General features: G+C 37.6%; 1 protein-coding gene and 1 pseudogene across 1 annotated transcript in view; one reads left to right on the forward strand and one right to left on the reverse strand.

Annotated features, from left to right (window-relative positions):
- Nucleotides 1–19,674, reverse strand: part of MCUB (mitochondrial calcium uniporter dominant negative subunit beta) — a 136,828-nt gene that overhangs the window by 93,450 nt on the left and 23,704 nt on the right. The window lies entirely within an intron of this gene.
- Nucleotides 1,631–19,207, forward strand: LOC143668500 (mitogen-activated protein kinase 6-like; annotated as a pseudogene).

The raw sequence follows: 19,674 nt of genomic DNA on the forward strand, positions 1-19,674 counted from the left end.
TCACCACCGGGAGTTGCTTGAAGGCTCAGAGGAATAGGCTTTACGAATCACAAAGCATAATAAAGACAACATGTTGCTAATAAATGTTTTTCACTCTTCATCAACACCTAGCCTCTTTCACACCAATAAGAAACAGAAAAACATGTATTTGTTGTCAACAAATCATTGATACACAAGACCCATAATAATAATAATTAACATTATTTTAAATGTGCATGAAATTCCAAGGCCTGGCACTCAGAGGCTCTCAACAAACATTCCTTTCCCCGCCACCTTCTCTTGTTATATACATCTCCCAAGTTATTTTAAGTTTCTTCCTAATGACTCTACATGACACATGCACAATAAACTGTAGAGGTGAGTGGACTCAACTCTATGATACTCCTTTGATATATCTTTCTATGATATAACTTTGAATACAAAGGTTAGAAAAGGAAGAACATCAATTCTGATGCAATAATAATTAATACTGTCAAGTGATGAACTGTTACCAGTGTACAGTAAAGAAAGAAATCATTAAGAGATAAGGCAGGCCTCACTCATAACTTGTCACTGGGATTGGTGAGTTAGAAGTCCCTCTGTAAACTTCTTCTGTGGGGTTCCAGAACAATTTGTTAAAATTAACTTAGTATGAGAGATTATTAAGGCATTTGTGGAAAGTGTCAGAGGCAGTGCTGGAAGGATTCACTGTTAGCTACACCACAGAGCACTGTTCCTACACTTTTTTTTACACACATTATAGACTAACCCCACTCATGACCTAAAAGGTTTGTTAATTTCAAAAAGAGCACACATCGTAAAGAGTGATTCAATATTCAATAATGGACTTGAAACCAAACGGGATTTCTAGGACATCAATTTGGGGAAAGCAATAAGTGCATCCTCTAAGAAGCTTATTGACACTTATGCTGACAATTTTCTTTTGATGCATGTAAGTCATAAGCAAGAAAAGAAGAGCCTATGGGGGAAAAAACACTACTTTTAAGTACAGTTTAGACTACGGAACTAATTAAGACTAATAGTATTTACTCTAAAATAATACCTGCAGTCAGGTAATAGGATATTTTATTTCCCCTATAGTTCCTACTTACTTTGGTCCATTGGTTTTGCATCTCTTAAATCGTAATTTGTTTCCAAGCTGGGTTCTGCTTTCCATTTTTTGTTTGTTTGTTTGTTTGCATGGGCAGGCACCAGGAATCGAACCTGGGTCTCTGGCATGGCAGGCAAGAGCTCTGCCACTGATTCACCACGGCCCACCCATCTGCTTTCCATTTTGATAGGTAAAAGGATGTAAAATGAATTTAGTGAGAAATAAAGCAACCACAAAGGTCATAATTATTACCTGAGTCGTAGTTTGGGGGTCCCTGAAAGCAGAGCCTAAGACAAGGATATGGATGCAGTTTATTTGGGAATTGTCCACTTGTAGGGTGGAGTGTTTATCCAGCCTGGTTGAGGGCTGCCCTGGGATGGGGGTTAGGGAGAACAGGGAGAAGGGGGCATTAATTCCACTGCCCTTCCAGGCTGCCACTGGTGCAAAGGCTTAGCAAACTAGTTCCTGTGCTTCTGAAGAAGGCATTGGAGTAGAATGCAGAAAGGCTCAAGGTAGGGTGGATTTGAGGTGACATCAGCAATGGCAGGTGAGTATGAATTTGCTAGACATTGTCCACCACAGTTATGACTGACATCAGAGGTGGACAAAGGGAACTGAGGCAGGAGATGCCAAAAAGTCATATGTGAAAACAAGAAGTTCTTGCTTTATTGAGGATTTTCAAGTAATAGAGGGAAGTTATTCTCATCCTGATAAACCCCAAATAGTTTTGAGAACATCTTTACCTAAAACAGACAAAAATAGGTCAAAAGTAGAAAATAAAATCTTTGAATATTCCTTATTGTGGGCTTGATAAATAGCTAATTATAGTATATCTCTAAAAAAAGGTTAACTGCAACATTATTTACAATGGCAAAAAAACAAAAATACCTGGAAACTTTCTAACTGCCAATAATAGAAGGTTAAATAAAACATGAATCTATAAAAGGTGATTGCTATGCATCCATTAAAACTGTTTTCAAGAAAGTATTAGTGACCCAAGGGAAATTTATAATGATACCTTAAAAGAAATTAGTTCCAAAACTATATAATGTTATTGCAATTGTGTAAGCATATAAACAGGTAGGTGGTCTTCAAATTTCTTACATTTCAAACAAGCATTTTTGCAACTGTACATTTACACTTTTAAACTACTTTACACTAAATTTGGACGTCATAGCACCAGCGAACAATGTGGTTTCTATACTCCCCCCCCATAACCCCCCACGGGTTTCATTTGCAAATTTGTGCCTTTACTGGTTGTCATATTGAATAGTTCATCCACCTGAAAGACAGTAGGCTGAAGTGTTTATCCAGCCTGGCTGACGGTTGCCCCATGTGTTACAAACTTGTAGTTGGGCAAGGTCAGAGATGTTAAATGTTTTACAATGCACAAACAGAATAAAAAATTACTCTACCAAAATGCCAACAGTGCTAACACTAAAACCACTGAGCTGGTCAAAATGCTAATACTAGTGTTACAAAGCAGAGATATCACAATAAAATTGAGGCAAAAATGGGAATCGAAACGGTGCAAAGAGGGGTGAATTTTTAATAAGAAACTTGATCCATAGGTTTAGGTCAACTGAATATGTATATATTTAATTGTAAATAAAGAATAAAATTAAAGCTCATTTTCCAAATAATATAAATTCATAATCAAATATTATATCTAAAAGGTGAGGATCACATGCAATTTTGTGACATGTTCTTGCTTTCTGGGATAAAAACAAACCCACATAAAGTATGGGTGTATTTTTCACTTTTGTGCTTTGAATTTGTCACATATTTTAAAGACTACATTATTTATGAACATGCCTATGCACAGAGGAAAAAACTAGAAGGAAAAATATCAAAATAGTAATATGATATTTCTAAGTGGTAAAATTATCAGAGGTTTAAATTTTTTTCTTTACTGAAATAAAATGCTTTAAAGAAAGTTTGCAGCTCCCCCGCAAGGAAATCCAAGAGTCACCAAGACCGGCTGTCACACATGTTTAAGGTGAGTGTCGGGTCCAAGTGAAAGCAAAATAAAGCAGGGCTGAAGGAGAGGGGGGATGACAAGATTTAGAGCTGTATTATTTCCTCACAATTGCTTATTATGTTGCTAAATAAATGGCTCAGGACACAGACAGTACAGTCCTATTATTTCTATTCTATAAGAGACAAAGTACTACAAAACACAAAGTTTCAAGATCTACAGACGCAAAAAAAAGTTCATTAGTATGAACACTACAGATAATAGACATAAAAATTTGTTCTACTGGTAATATAAAGCAGTAAAAATAACATGCAGATTTCCCCAGCAGAAGGTAATTACAATTAAAACAAAGCTGATTACTGGGAAATAAGTTAATTAAAAAGGTAATTTAGAAATATGTACTAAAGGAGAAAAAAAGCAAATATTCATTCATTTAAATGTTTATTGAGTGAAATCTATCACTAATCATTTTTCATTTATCCTCTTCCCTGTATGTTTGTATGTATGTATGTATGTATGTATGTATGTATGCATGTATGTATATATTTGAGAAGTTGTGGGTTTAAAGACAATTGCATAAAATAGAGCATTCTCCGTATACCACCCTATTACTAACACCTTGCATTGGTGAGGTATACTTGTTACAACTGATAAAAGCACATTTTTGTAATTGTACAATTAACTATAGTCCATGGTTTCACTTAGGGTTCACTGTTCATATATCCTTTCTCAACTTAAATTTTTGGCCCACGCCTTCTCTTTGGTATATGGAGGTATTTCCATTTGCTGGCCCTATGTGGATATTAGAGTGCACAGATGATGAAATCTGTCGCTCACCAATCACCAGCAGTGATATGACTGATGGGTGTTGCTAGTCAAAAGGCCCCTCTCCCCTCAGCAGTATATATATAATGACTCCTTGCAGACATGCCCTTGGAAGAAAAAGTCAATCTCCAAAGATAAAGGAAGAAAAAGTCAGTCTTCAAAGATAAAGGATTATTATTTTTCTTCAAGGAGTATACTTTTCCTTAAACCATCTTCTTTAAATTATATTTTCATTTTAATTTTTGAGACTAGCAAATAAATTCATATCTATGACAATCATATTTTTCAGGATTTTATACAATATCAGCATCTTCAGGTCTCCTCTTTGGAGTTAGCCAGATTCCCCATAAGACTCATCAAGTCTGCTTAGAGGATATAATCCTGACGTTCTGTTGTTTGGGTGCAAGACGCTGGGAGTCTCAACACTAAGCAATTTAATTTTCAGTCAGTCCTCCTGTTTTTCAGAGTATCCAAGCTCTTAACTGTAGCTGATGTCTCCAAGTCCAAAGAAATAGGTCTTTGAGATTCCTTAGAGGTAGGATGAGAGGACACTTCTCCAGCTGTTCAGATCAGGAAAGAGCTGGAGTTTAACAGCTTCTTAAACAGACTTTTAACCAATCTTCATACTGATAGCCCACGGTTTACCCTCTATTTCTGGAGGTATCTGTTCCACCAAATTGCAGGTCTTTTGGATGTTAATGGCATAAAGTGGTTGCTCCTCGGTTTTCCCACTGCTACCAAAGGACCAGCTTTCTGGACTGTGTATGGGGGGGGGGGTTCAATTTGTGTTTGTGTGTGTGTCTGTATGAAGAGGTTTATTATGGGAATTTGGTCTTATGCAACGGTAGGAGCATAGAAACAATCTCTATAAGGCTGTTGTCTTTGTGTATGATACTGGAACTTGAAGTCCACAGAGTGGGCAATCAGGAAAGGAAGACAGATGTTGTAACCTGAGGGAGGGCATAAACAAGTCGAAAAACACAAGCACAAAGTGGGCTCGTGCGGATGGGCTGATGCCCTATCAGTTCCCACTGCCTCTGATCTTTCGACAAGGGTGTTTGTCCTGCAAAAGCTGGGGCCCTACCTCACCGAGATAAACACACACACCTCTCCCAGGAGTCGGTTGACCCAGGAGAAAGGAGGACAATCCAGAGGAAGGTAAAACAGTTGCAGGCCCAGATTCTGCTTCAGGCCAATCAGGTGAGTCATCAGATCAGCAGCAATGTGATGGGACTGAAAATTTGTCTTTTTAGTTTCCCAGGTCTAAATATGGAGAGGGACCATATATGAGGAACTGTATTCAAAAAACTGCAACAAAGGTACCTATATTGATTTGTTAAGTTGCCAGAATGCAATATACCAGAAATGGAATTGCTTTTAAAAAGGGAATTTAATATGTTACAAGTTTACAGTTCTAAGGCTGTGTAAAATGTCCAAAGTAAGGCACTAACAAGAGGTTACCTTCACTCAAGAAGGGTTGATGCCATCCAGAACACCTCTGCCAGCTGGGAAGGCACATGGCAACATCTTCTATCTTTCTCTACCAGTTTCTCATTTCATAAGGCTTCCCCAAGGGCATTTTCTTTCTGCATCTCCAAAGGTTTCTGGCTATGTAGGCCCTGTCACATCTGCTCTCCAAGCATCTGCATGGGCTCTGCTCTGAGCTCTCTCCAAAATGTTTCCTCTTTTAAAGGACTCCAGTAAACTAATCAAAACCCATCTGGAATGGATGGAGTCATATCTCTATCCAATCAAAAGGTCATATCCACAATGGGGTGTACCACATTTCCATGGAGATAATCTGATAAGTTTCAACCCTACAATACTGAATCATGATTAAAAGAAACAGGTGCAATATATCTCAGGTAATTTGGACAGTAAATAAAGAAGTATCTGCAAAGGCCCCTTGGGGAAATGGGAGAAACAGGGAATATTCAACTTCCCCATTTGGAGAATTTCTGATATTCTTGCAAGCAGTGGAGACAACCAAATCAATAGGCTGAGCCCACGATCTTGGGGTTCACCCCTCTGATGCTTATTCCTGCAAAGGATAGGCTAAGCCTACTTACAATCAAGCCTAAGAGTCACCCCCCAGAGAACCTCTTTTATTGTTCAGATGTGGCGCTCTCTCTAAGCCAACACAGCAAGTGAGCACACTGCCCTCCCTCTCTATGTGGGACATGACTCCCAGGGGTGTAAATCTCCCTAGCAAGGTGTGACAGAAATCCTGGGATGAGATGGGACCTGGTATCAAAGGATTGAGAAAACCTTCTTGAACAAAAGGGGAAGAGAGAAATGAAAAAAAAATAAAGCGTCAGTGGCTGAGAGATTTTGAACAAAGTCGAGAGGTTATCCTGGAGGTTATTCTTACACATTATATAGATATCCCTTTTTAGTTTACAGTGTTTTGGAGTGGCTAGAAAGAAGTACCTCAAACTGTTAGACTGTGTTTCAACAGCCTTGTTTTTTGAAAATGATTGTATAATGATATAACTTTTACAATGTGATTGTGTGATTGTGAAAACCTTGTGTCTAATGCTCCTTTTATCTAGAGTACAGACAGAGGAGTAAAAAATATAGATAAGAAATAAATAATAGGGGGAACAAAGGTTGAAGAAAATTGGGTAGACAGAAATGCTAGTGGTCAATGAGAGGGAGGGGTAAGGGGTATGGTATGTATGAGCTTTTTTCTTTTTTCTGGAGTGATGTAAATGATCATGGTGATGAATACCTAACTACGTAGTGGTATTGTGAGCCACTGATTCTATACCATGAGTGGAATGTTTGTATGTTAAGAATGTTTATATGTTAAGTTTTTATCAACATAAATATCAAAAAAAAAAAAAAAAAGAAACAGGTGCTCCCACAAGATTGGATCAGGATTAAAACTTGGTTTTTCTGGGGCACATCATAGATTCAAACTATAATTGATTATGCACAGTACGTAATCCACACCTGGAACTTATTCAAATAAAATGATTCAGAATTTTGAACTGATGCTATAATGGGATGAGACTTCCGGGGCCTTGAAAAGGGGTGATTGTATTTTGTATTTTAGAAGGATATAAACTGCTGGGCAGACTGCTATATGCAGCTTTTAAACATGGTCCTGCAACATGAGGGATCCTTGATTGTGTTGGTAGATACATGAACCTACACATGACAAAATTGTATAGAACTAAACACATACACGCACACAAATGGGCAAACTAGAGAAATATGATTAACATTGGTGGACTGGATAAATATCAACATCCTAGTTGTGATATTATACTGTATTTTTGCAAAATGTTGGGAGAAACTAGGTAAAGTGAACAACAGATCTCTTTGTAGTATTTTTTGCAACTGAATGTGTAACTGCAACTATCTCAATAAGTATTTCAATTAAAAAAACGATGACCCTCAATGACCCCTACCTCCTGTAATTCCCACCTTTGGTTGCTGGGATGTCATTTCTATGACTATATTACACAAGACTGTGACTTCTGTCTTGCTGGATTGTCTCTTGTTGCCTTCTAGGCTTGTACTCTTTGATGAAGCAAGCTGCCATGTTGGAGGGGCCCACATGGCAAGGAACTGAGGTCAGCCTCTGGCCAACAGCCAGCAAGACACAAAGGCTCAGCCTAACAGCCTGCAATAAACCAAAGCCTGCACAGCAGCTGGTGAGCTTGGATGCTCAACCTTCCCCATTCGAACCTCAAGATGATTAGAGCCCCAGCCAATGCCATGGTCGCAGACTGTGAGAAACTATGAAGCAGAGGATCTAGATAAAGTACGTCCAGATTACTGACCCACAGAAACTGTGAGATAATAAATGTGTGTTGTTTTACGTTAGTAAGTTTTGGAGCATTTTGTTAAACAATAGTAGCTAACTAATAATGCAGGCTTACTGCTATTTGTTCCTCTACCTTCTAGTTCCCACATTTTGTTGCTATTGTCTCCTTTCCCGTTCTCTTTGTCCTTACAGGCTTTTGTTTTTTTCCTATTTCTGTATTGTTTTGTTACAGGTTGGGGAAGGGCCTGGTGTACCTACTTTACCCTCCTCTCTCTGCCATGTTCACTTTCACAGGGTTCACGTACCAGATTAGTCCATTGTTTGGAAAGCGAAAGGGAGAGCAAGGTCTATGGAGTGCCAAAATAAAAATTCTGGAGGTTAAGGGGTGGCCTGACACAAAAGGTCTGAGTTCCCAAGAACCAAGAATTTGTGAGGCAAAAAAGTCCTCATAATTTTTCGACTTTAAGACATTAGAGAAAAAGGAGGTACGTTAGACCTCAAAGTTCATCTTGAAGTGGCTTAGGGGTTAACTAACATTTGAGTCTAAATTAGACAAAGTGCTCTTTCTCTGTTTTTAGGCTTTTTGAGAAAAATCATAGGACATTTTAGGTCCAGAAATTTCACATTAGTTACAATTTATACAAATTTTGTGTGTCTTTACACAGTGTACTTTAAAGCTTCTTGAAAAAAATCATGAAAATGATTGTAAAAGGCATTTTCATCACTAGTACAATAAATAGGGGGGCCACAAGACCAACAAATTAATGAGAAAAAAATCAATGAGCAGTCACTTTTCAACGACAGTTATTTTATTCTAAAATTTTCACATCACAAGTTTAGTCATGGAGGCTAGGAGAAATTCTATGTTACAAAATGCACCCCTCTCATTTTAATCACTTGACCAATGCAGCATAATCACAGGGCTTTATTTTCTTCTTATGGCTTTCACTAGCAGTGGCATTTAAAACGCCCCAGTTTGCCATCTGCTTCATTTTCACTAGCATGAACTATTCCAATAAAAAGAAATAGCCTTCAAACTGGCAGCCTTTTTTTTCAGAGGGAAAAAAGAAATACATGCTGAGTTTATTTGAATCACAGTGAGGTTTGGCCCTAATTTCAGAAATTCAAGCTCTCTGAAAGCTAAGCAACTGAACTGTCCCTTTCATCTCTCTTTTAAGTTGCTACCCTTTTAATAATGGGGGATGACAGAATTATTTAAGTATCCTGGGTAGATATGGGGAGAAAATTTCTTTGAATTTCTCAGTGCTCCTGTTAAAAAAAAAAGTCTAGACTGGTGAAACCTGGAAATATATATGATGTAAAGATAGAGAATTTTTACTTTCACTTCTAGAAACATTTTATTTTCTTACAACATAAGGATTAGATCTATAGTCCTTTGTCTAGTTCACTGCTCTGATCCAGAAGGATAATAAAACTTCTGTAATCTCCACACGAGGGCCAAATGTCACAGCCCAAACTAAGGTTAGGCTCCTAGGTGCCAGAAGCCCAGACCTTGGAGACATTCCTTGGTCATAAAAATAAAGACAACAATGTTTATCTGGCCCTTGGAAGATGTATTTACATTCCAAAAAACTAGAGTGAGAAGCCAGGATCCTTTCCATCTATTTCAAAGGTTTTCCTCCTTCCTTGAAAGGAGAAAAGGGGTGTGTGTGTCTGTGTGTGTCTGCCTTTCTTCTGTATATAAACCAAGGAAATGTGTTATTCTCTGTCCTTTGCTTATGTACCATCAGCTCTCACTGTGTCACCGACAGGTCTAGGTATAGGGGACCAAGGTGGCAATATTACTCTCATTACTGATCTGGCTGAGTATCAAAAATGAACTCTTCCCTGATCCAGGTCCCTCATCCTTCTGCAGTATTCATATATGAACTAATTGCATAAGTAAGTAACATTTCAAACCCTTCACAATTCTTGAGAAAACAGCAGGGAATAGTACATTAAGATCAAACAAGCAAACTAGAAAGGAAATATCCACTAGGAAAGCGAATGAGACCCCTCAATATATTTTAGAGTACTGTAATAGAAAAAGCCTCCTCAGATTTAAGAGCTGCATCCAGAATCATGAAATTAAAATTTATAATAAAAACATGTCTCAAAATTCTACAAGTTCTTTCATGGAGGGGTTGTGGGTCTCTCAATTTTAGCCCATCCAAACTAGATTTTGTTCTTGTAGTTATACAGAAATCAGAGTTCTTCCCAGGCCTCGCTCAGACCTACTCTATTATGAGCTGAAAGGGGTCTAGGGATGTTCAAATACATACAGCAAGTCTCAGCCCCAACCCAAAAAGTTGCCACTTTTTAGTGTTGCCTGTATCAAGCATCAAATGAGCGATTTGGTTAGACTGCTCTTTAAAGTGGCTTTTAATCCTGTATTCACTTTACTATAAATAGCATGGAAGTGGAAAAAATGGGATGCTCATAGCATCTGATAAGAATGCTATTAGTTGAGGAAAGGAAAACACTGATTCTGATATTCAAAAACTCATACGTTCTAAATGCAACTTAGGTGTCATGTAATGTTACTCCTTATTTTTCAGGTGTGGGCACCAAGGCCTACACAGATTAATTAATTGCTAAGGTTGCACAGGTAGTTAATGACAAAATTAGGATTATAACCAAGCTCTCCCGAAACATAAAGTACTTTTTTTCATTTAATCACTGTAAGTCTTTATTCCCTAAAGAGAAAAGGGACTTTTCATCATGGCCTAAATAATATATTCCTTAAGTTTTTGTCCAAGAAGCAACTTCCTGACTGATTTGCATCTCCAAGATACCTCACTACAGGGAAATCACTGCCTTGCATATAGCATACTACATTTCTAACTGTAAACAAATGCTAACGCAATTTAAAAAAAAACTTTTTTATTGTGAAAAATAACATCTATACAAAAAAGCAATAAATTTCCAAGTACATTTTAACAAAAAGATTTTAGTTTGGTATAGATTATAGTGCCACGATTTTTAATTTTTAATTAATTCTAGCTGCTCCAAGACACTGTAGACCAGAAGAAATATCAATATATTGATTCAGCAGTTTTACTCATTTGCTAAATTCTATCTTTTCTATTACACTCTTCCTTCTCTTTTTTTGTGAGAAACAACATATACACAAAAAGCACTAAATTTCAAAGTACACTGTAACAATTAGTTGTAGGACAGATTTCAGAGTTTGGTATGGGTTACAATTCCACAATTTTAGGTTTTTATTTTTAGCTGCTCTAAGGTACTGGAGACTAAAAGAAATATCAATATACTGATTCAGCACTCATACTCATTATACTGATTCAGCACTCATACTCATTTGTTAAACCTAACCTCTGTATAACTCCTCCATCACGTTTGATCTTTCTCTTACTCTTTAGGGGTATTTGGGTATTCTAACTTTTTTCATGTTGGAAGGGGCTGTCGATAATATGGGACAGGGGGCTGGAACTAGCTGATGTTCTGGAAAGGTTGGCCTGTTTTTCAGGACTTATCTGGTCTAGGAACCCATCTGGATGTTGTAGGTTTTGGAAAGTTACCCCAGTGCATGGAACCTTTGTAGAATCTTATATAATGCCCTAGGTGTTCTTTAGAATTGGCAGGAATGGTTTTGGTTGGGGTTTGGCAAGTTATGATAGTAGCAATGTCTCACTTAAGCTTGCATAAGAGCGACCTCCAGAGTAGACTCTTGACTCTACTTGAATTCTCTCAGCCACTGATACCTTGTTACATTTCTTTTCCCCCTTTCGGTCAGCATGACATTGTTGATCCTACAGTGCCAGGGCTAGACTCATCTCTGGGCGTCATCTCCCTGGCAGTGAGGCCTTTATCCCTGGATGTCACATCCCATGTAGTGGAAAGGCAATGGTTTTACTTGCAGAGTTGGGCTTAGAGAGAGAGAGGCCACATCTGAGCAACCAAAGAGGTCCTCTGGGGCTGACTCGGGCACATATATAAGTAGGCTAAGTTTCTCCGCTACATACGTAAGTCTCAAGATTAAGGGCTTTGACACAGTGTCCAAGGCTTCCCTGGTGGTAAAATTTAATAGTTCCATACTGTTTCTCCCACCCATCAAGGGATTTTGCCAATACTTTTTGATTATCTGCTTATATACTCTGGGATGTATCCAGGTATTATATTAAACTAGACAGGATTAAAGACTCTCATTCTTATTCTGGGCTCCCTTTGTTTGGATTGTTTAAATGATCTGTCCAGACAGGTTGAGCTAGATTATGCGCTACTGAAAATCTAGATTTTAGACAAAATAAACTTTTCTTCTTTTGGTCTCAAAGAATAGGTGAAGTAACGTGATCTGAATGAAAGGTAAGTTTGGCCACTACAGCTCAGTTCACTCTAGGGTCAGCTCATCCTTAGTGAACTGAAGAAACCAAGATTTTGAATCCTGGAGACTAATCACAGGATCCATCAAGGAAGATTCTAACATACAGCCACCTCCGAAGGCCTTCTAGACAGGCTTCCCGCAACACTACTGCAGTGGGAAGTTCTCTGAGAGTCTAAAACATGGTTTGGGGCTTAAAAATACCTAACTCAGAAAACAGTAAAGGCTATAAAGTTGCTTCCTGTAGTTTTGATGGTTTCCCTAATTCCCCATATGCTTTCTAACATATAAAATACATAAGCAAGTGGTAGAAGAGAAACAAAATAAGCTGGGAGGGCTGAAATAGGGTTTTGAATGGCTACTACGTAAAACAAGCTTCACCTGATTTGAAATTCAAACCCTAAGCACAGCTCAGCACTTAATTAGGCTAGACTTTAAATTCCTCTGTAAACCATGATATCTAATCCTGTTCTTGGACTAGAAAGTTTAAATATCGATTGTTAAGAACATCTTCTCTTACACCTTTTTTTTCCCCCTCAAGTGAAGTGACAGATTTTCCTTTTTTAATTTATTAAATGTCAAAGACATTCAATGCTTTTTCATCCAAGAGTCAAAATTTAAGTACTCTTCAGAGATGACTAGTGCCCAGCCTATTAATTCTGACACAGCATTTGGCTGATATAGAATAACTGACCAATTATATTCTGAGCATCTGAATAAATACAATGATATACTGAAATGCTTTCAGAATGATTTCTTTCGATGCTTTGTTCTAGTTTGCTAGCTGCCAGAATGCAATATACCAGAAAGAGAGTGGCTTTTAAAGGGGGAATTTAATAAGTTGCTAGTTTACAGTTCTAAGGCCAAGAAAATGTCCCAAATAAAAGTCTATAGAAATGTCCAATTAAGGCATCCAGGGAGAGATACCTTGGTTCAAGGAGGCTGATGAAGTTCAGGGTTTCTCTCTCAAGTGGAAGGGCATATGGTGGACACAGTCAGAGTTTCTCTCTCATCTGGAAGGGAACATGGCTAACACGGCATCATCTGCTAGCTTCTTCTCCTGGCTTCCTGTTTCATGAAGTTCCCTGGGAGACACTGTCCTTCTTCATCTCCAAAGGTCGTGGCTAGTGGGCTCTCTGCTTCTTGTGGCTATGTCATTCTTCTCTGGCTCTCTCCGAATCTCCCTCATTTTCCAAAATGTTTTCTCTTTTATAGGACTCCAGAAACTAATTAAGACCCACCCAAATGGGTGGAGACATGTCATCACCTAATCCAGTTTAACAAGCACTCTTGATTAGGTTACATCTCCAGAAGATGATCTAATTACAGATTCAAAATACAGTAATGAGTACGGATTATTCTGCCTTTGCAAAATGGGATTCTGATTAAAACATGGCTTTTCTAGGGGACATACATCCTTTCAAACCAGCACAATGCTAACTGAAAAAAACAAAATAAAGTTAACCATTTTGACTATGGAAAGAACAATTGCATATACATATTTTTAAAGTAAAATGAATTCAATGAGAATAATCTCATTTTGAAGTTCTCAAGCAAATCCTTTCAAACAGACCTTATTGGGAATATAAAAAATTAAGACCATACATGACAAACTCTGGGATCTGTCCTGTAACTACTTGTTGAAGGGGGCTTTGAAAACTATTGCTTTATTTTTAATTTGCTTTGTATATATGTTCTATTATACAATTAAAAAAAAATTAAGGGCCCAGATGATAATTAAAATAGACTTTGTCCAATTTTCCTGGGATTTAAACTTACTAATTCCTTCTTCCCCTGGTCTGATGATATCTGGGGCAGTTTCTCATACTGAGAAAATATACCAAATCTTTGGGGCAGCCTCCTTGTGGTAAAGCCATGGGTCTCTTCCTTTGGAGAGTCCCTAAAAGCCAATGATCTATCTGTATCTGTCCTATCATGCTTTCTTCTGGTCAGTAAATTGAGGAAATAGCCCACTCTTGTCCCTGCTGCTAACCAGTTCCAAACCACTATTTTCAGGTATTTGTCCATATGATGCTTTTATTGGTTATATCTGTCCAAGCTGGAGATAAGGAGATGAGTAGAACAAGGTTGCTACCCCGCAGATCCTCACAGTTAAGAATGAAGAAAAGTGGGTGTAATAAAGTATAACAGATAAATATATGAACAGGGAGGAGTGTGTGGGCACCAACGTGGGCCTGCTCAATTCTACCACTGCTTGTTAGCACAGGGAGTGGTTAAAACCATGATCTCTACAGACAGCCTACCTAATCATGTGGTGGCCTTCAGCATACACTTAACTTCCCAGAACCTTGCCAGTGAAATGTAGCTAATCATAATGTGTATCATCTCATTAAGGTTCCTATGAGGAAGAACCAAAGTAATGCCCGGTACATAATAAATTTTCAATGAATGCTAGCCAAATATTATTACCTTTATCATTCTTGCAAAGCATCAAGGCACCGCTGCCTCTAAGGTACAACAACAGTTCTGTCATGTGCTCTAGAAGAGTCTGGCAGGTTTATAAGTGCCTCTCTTGGGCTCCAGAAGATCCTGTTTGATGTTTACAAAAACAACGCACTCTGTCAATAAGTTTATTTCAGAGCTGGGGTGGGAAGTTGTGAATATGGAACCCCCTCCATGCTGCAGTAGCAGCCCTCTTCCACCAACCCTGCCTTTGTCCTAATCTGGGACACCTGTCTTTCTGTTTCCCCCCTTTCATCCTCCCTTGGGGAAGTGGTGCCATCTTAGGCATTCTCTTCAAGGGATAGTAAGGGTTGTCTTTCTCCTTCTCTTTTTAGTGCCAGTGTCTAGTAACTTGACAACAGGTCCACAGTGCCCTTAACAGCTCTCTTGCAAAGATTAGCAAATCTCATGCAAATAGGCCACCAGGCAGACTGCTGTGACATTCCTAAAGGACATATGCAAACTGGGCCACACTGTAATCCTTACAACAGAGCTAGGCTTTTTAACAACATCACGGATCTAAGAAGCAGTTTTTCAGGCAAACATTTACTGTGTGCCCAATATCTTTACAGATTGTATCTCATGGTAAAGGCTCCCTGTTTCAGAAATTCCCTGATATCTGCCGAATTTAGAAGAGAAATGACAGTCTATTAGGTAGCAGGTGCCATTATATATAAATGGAAGAACCAAGTTCCCAGAACATTATGCCTGAAATACGGCTATACCGCTTCCCTCAGGCTCTTCTCTGCTGGTGAGACTGAGCAATACTTTGCCAATAACCCATATTCAGGAATAAGTCAAGATGACAAGTACTTTCATAGTGCTGACACTGCTCGTGAAATGACTATCATTTAAAAAGCAGAGCAGCAGCAGCAAGGAAATTTATACAGACGTAAATTCTCTCTCTTTATCACTTGTCTCTGATAAGGTGCCAAGAAGTTACAGGGCTAAATAATCTTGAAAATATTTATTATATTATATTATTATAGATAAAAAACTAAAGAAAAATCCAAAATGGCCAAAACTTCTGATGTGGTATCATTACCGTAGGTATGACTAGATCCAAAAAAGGAGGTATAAGTGTATACTGTATTGCATGATCACCTTAGGATAATCAGGTTTTCTCAATTACAAAGCAGTTTTCAAATAATTCTTTTCCTTCTTTCTGAATAAAAGCACTTTGGTGCACTAAATAAATTCTACTAAAAATAATCATTTCATACTTTGGGTACTTTATCTGGCGATCATTATATATACAGACAGAAAGGAATGGGATACCCTTACTTACCAGAATGTAGAGGTGACCTCAAACAATCATTCAGTCTCTCAGTCTTGGATATGCTTGAAGGCAAGAGGGTTCCATCATGTGGGGCATAAAATTCCAATGATTTCTCTGCCAACTCTATGGGAACACTGGAAATAAAGGGCATTGGGTCTCTCTTCCCAAGTTTGCTTTTCAACAAAAGACTGGACTGCAGTGTTACTTCCTCTAATATTTAGAGCAAACTTCACTTTTTAAAATTATGTAGGAAAATACTGATTGTCATGAAATAAGATTCCTAAAATACTGTTGGGTATTATTCAAACTGTACCCCTTTTCAAAGCCTCGCCCTTCCCACCAAAAAGATGTTTTTATTTGTAAATTCATACGGAATCAACTTGCTCTAGTCTTGGAGTGTTAGTACTTTCAGCATAGAAATAAGTGCAGAAAAGTTTAAATCAGGATTGGAGTCTCCTAAGTAAATGACTGAAATGAACTGAATTTACAATACAGAACATACCTTAAATATATATATATATATATTTTTTTTTTCTCTCTCTTGCTCTCAATATATATATGTGTACATCTCTGCTCTTAAATTCTCCCCAATGGCTGAGTGAAAAAGAACTGCAAAGTAACTTTCTGGTGTGATGAAAATGTTCTAGATCTTATAGTTCTATGAGTTATACGGTTCTATGTACTTGTCAAAACGCATACAATTGTGCACGTAAGATCTGTGTATGTCACTATATGTAAATGTTATCTTAAAAAAAACTATAAACAAATATTAGCTCTAGTAAGTAGGCTTGCTTCTTGCGGTGGCATGGTTTAGCTATTTAAAACCTACTATTTTCTGTGTATTCCAGGGTTGAACAAATGATTAAATATACTGAAATGATGGCAGACAGTATCTCACCTTAAGAGAATTCAGCTACAAATATAGAAAGGGGGAAGATGAGACTGTAACCTATGATGTTGGGCTGGAATTGTTGGTGTCAAATATGAACTCATGGTGTGTGTGCATGTTATATAAAATACATACAGTATGATATGAAAGATACAGGTATAATATTTTACAATATATTTATCTTTTTTTTTTTTTTTTTTTTTTTACTTACTAGCTAAGTCTTCTGACACAGTGCTACAAATGGTAGCAATGAGCACACCTAGCCACTAGATCTTGGTTTCTAAAACCCTTACCCATCAAAAGAAATTGGAGCTCTTTGGAGAACAAGACTAGGGCACGGAAAATACAAAATGAGCCTGATCATCTTATACCAGAGAGTAAGGAAGTGCCCAAAGAATGATGGGAAGACCTGAAAAGGATGCAAACATCAGACTGAAAGAATTTCCTCTGACCAAATCCATCTCAAAAGTGACAGAACTAAATTCTATCCCACTGAATAAAATAAGATCCACGAATTCCTACTTATGCTGGCATGCAGAACTTTTTAGATTTTGGAATTGCCAATAAGGAATTGTGTACCTGGACTCAAAGCTTTTCCTGGGCTAGAGTGAATCAGGTATTTTTCTGAAGACAGACTCATTTGAAAGTTATTCACAGAGGAAAGATTAATGCCAGCATGAAGATAACATGCGATACCAAGGAATCAAACCAGCTCTGCCCTGCCTTTGGCAAAAAAGCTTTCCTGGGAACATCTACCCTACTCATTTATACAAAAGGAAATTACTGGGCCAGGAATGGCCTCCACCTTGAGTCGACAGAAGTGACTCAAAAGCTTTTTACTTCACGCTTTATGTTCCTAAGAAAACCATGAGGGCATAAATAACTGCCTTTTGGAGGACTATCAGAACAATGCCAAAAACTCTCAAAGGAACAACACAGTCACCTGAATTCTGGGGACCTCACTATACCTTTCTGCTTTTTTCACCCAAGCACCACTACTATTATTCAATGATTTCAAAAATGTATTCCCCAGAAATCTGCAAAGAAGTTCCATAAACCCTGTGGGGATAACCAGAGGTAAAGGTGAGAAAGACCAAGGCCAGGAACCCCAACACCATTTACCCCAGGCGTCCTTGTTATCTGTTGTATATTTGGGGTTTCTCTTAATATAGTCCTTGAAAACCATATTCTACTGCTTAAATCTGGAAATCTTTTAACCTTAAGTTGTTTAAACCTTGTTAGATTCCTGATAGTTTATCATAGTACTCACACATAAAATGGACAAATAAATTGTTAACAAAAAAATAATTCCATTTAAAAGAGCAATGTTAAAATGCTACTTTAAAAAGTCACTTTTCAAAAAGAACTGTAAAAAGTTATGTGCCAAGTTAATCAGAACATTACCCAAAATTATCTGGGTAAGAGGGTATTCTAATTTAACATCCAATTTTTCCTGGAATATCTGAACTAGTTCAGAGTATCATCTTTTGAAAAGCTATAAATCAACTCGAGTTTTAAGAATTGTACATAACTTTGATATTGAGAAAGTTCAGCTCTACCCAAGAGCTCTGTGTGATGCCAACGATGAAGAAGTAGTACAAGCTGATCCCCCCAAATATTTGAAGATCGTGAAAAGTTTCTGGAGGATCCTGCTTTTGATACCAATTACTTTACTGAGCCTTGTTGGAAGTACCAAGATCATCATGAAAACAAATATTGTGATCTGGAGCGTAGTCATACTTGCAAATACAAAATGAGGTCACCATCATATTTAGATAACTTAGTTTGGAGAGAGAGTGACGTTAATCATTATTATGAACCCAAGCTTATTATAGATCTTCCATTTGGAAAGAACAAAGCAAAGAAAAATCTGATAAGAAAAGCAAGTCAAATTGTGAAAGGAATGGATTGGTTAAAGCCCAGATAGCTCTAGAAGATGCAGCACGGCAAATTGCTGAAAAAGAAAGGGAAAAGAATCAGAGATATGAGTTTGATTCCTCTACTGCAGGAACTATTCAACTTAATTCACAACATGAGCCTACTGATGTTGTTGATAAATTAAATGACTTGAATAGCTCAGTGTCCCAACAAGAATTGAAAAGTCTGATATCGAAGTCAGTAAGCCAAGAAAAATGAAGAAAGAATGGCAAATGTGGCTCAATTAGAAGCCTTGAACCAGTCTTCTTGGATAGCCAGTTTGTGAGTGGTGGGGAGGACTGCTTTCTCATAAGTCACTTTTGTTGTGAGGTAAGGAAGGATGAACAAATTGACAAGGAAAACACTTATACCAGTTACTTGGTTCTTTAGCAGGAAATAAGATGGTGAAATGCTAGAAACTGAACCAGCAGAGGACCGGAAGCTTGGGGAGAGAGAAAATGAGGAAGGATTTCTGAACAACAAGTTTCTCTTTAACAAGCAGCTTAAATCCATAGGCATCCCATAGTTTCACAGTCTAGTTGGGTCACTAATTTGGTCAATACAGGCCACATTAACACCTTCTGCTATGAAATCTTCCCCTCGAATTCCTCATAAAACATACAGCAGCATTCTGAAGCATCTGAACTAAAAACACACAGCAGACATTTCTTTGTATTCTTCATGAAATGTGTTTTGTCTTTTTCATTACTGGTATTTAAGTAATTTTTTACTTGCATCAGATGGCATCATTTTAGTAAGGATTTCATTAGTTTTTGGTTTTTAAAACCCAGACTTATTTTCTACATGTGAGAGAATTTTCATTTAAACTAGCATGTTGTTTGCACACAAATATTGTAAAAATAGAACCAAATAATGCAATGTAGGCAGAGACAAAAGAAGTGTACTAAGTAAAAACATTCTCTTATAGAACAATGATCTGTTTTACAGGAAACAAAAATCTTGCCTTGAAATTTATACAGTGAGACCATACATAATTGTATGAAAATATCTATTTTTTTCCTAAAAAATTTCTTCTTCATGAATATTTTCAAGTTTTCATACTGTACACATTTCTTAAAACACATGACATCAGCAGCAACTGAAAACGAATGCCAA

The sequence above is a fragment of the Tamandua tetradactyla genome, chromosome 24 (assembly GCF_023851605.1).
Source record: "Tamandua tetradactyla isolate mTamTet1 chromosome 24, mTamTet1.pri, whole genome shotgun sequence".
In the NCBI taxonomy this organism is placed as follows: domain Eukaryota; kingdom Metazoa; phylum Chordata; class Mammalia; order Pilosa; family Myrmecophagidae; genus Tamandua; species Tamandua tetradactyla.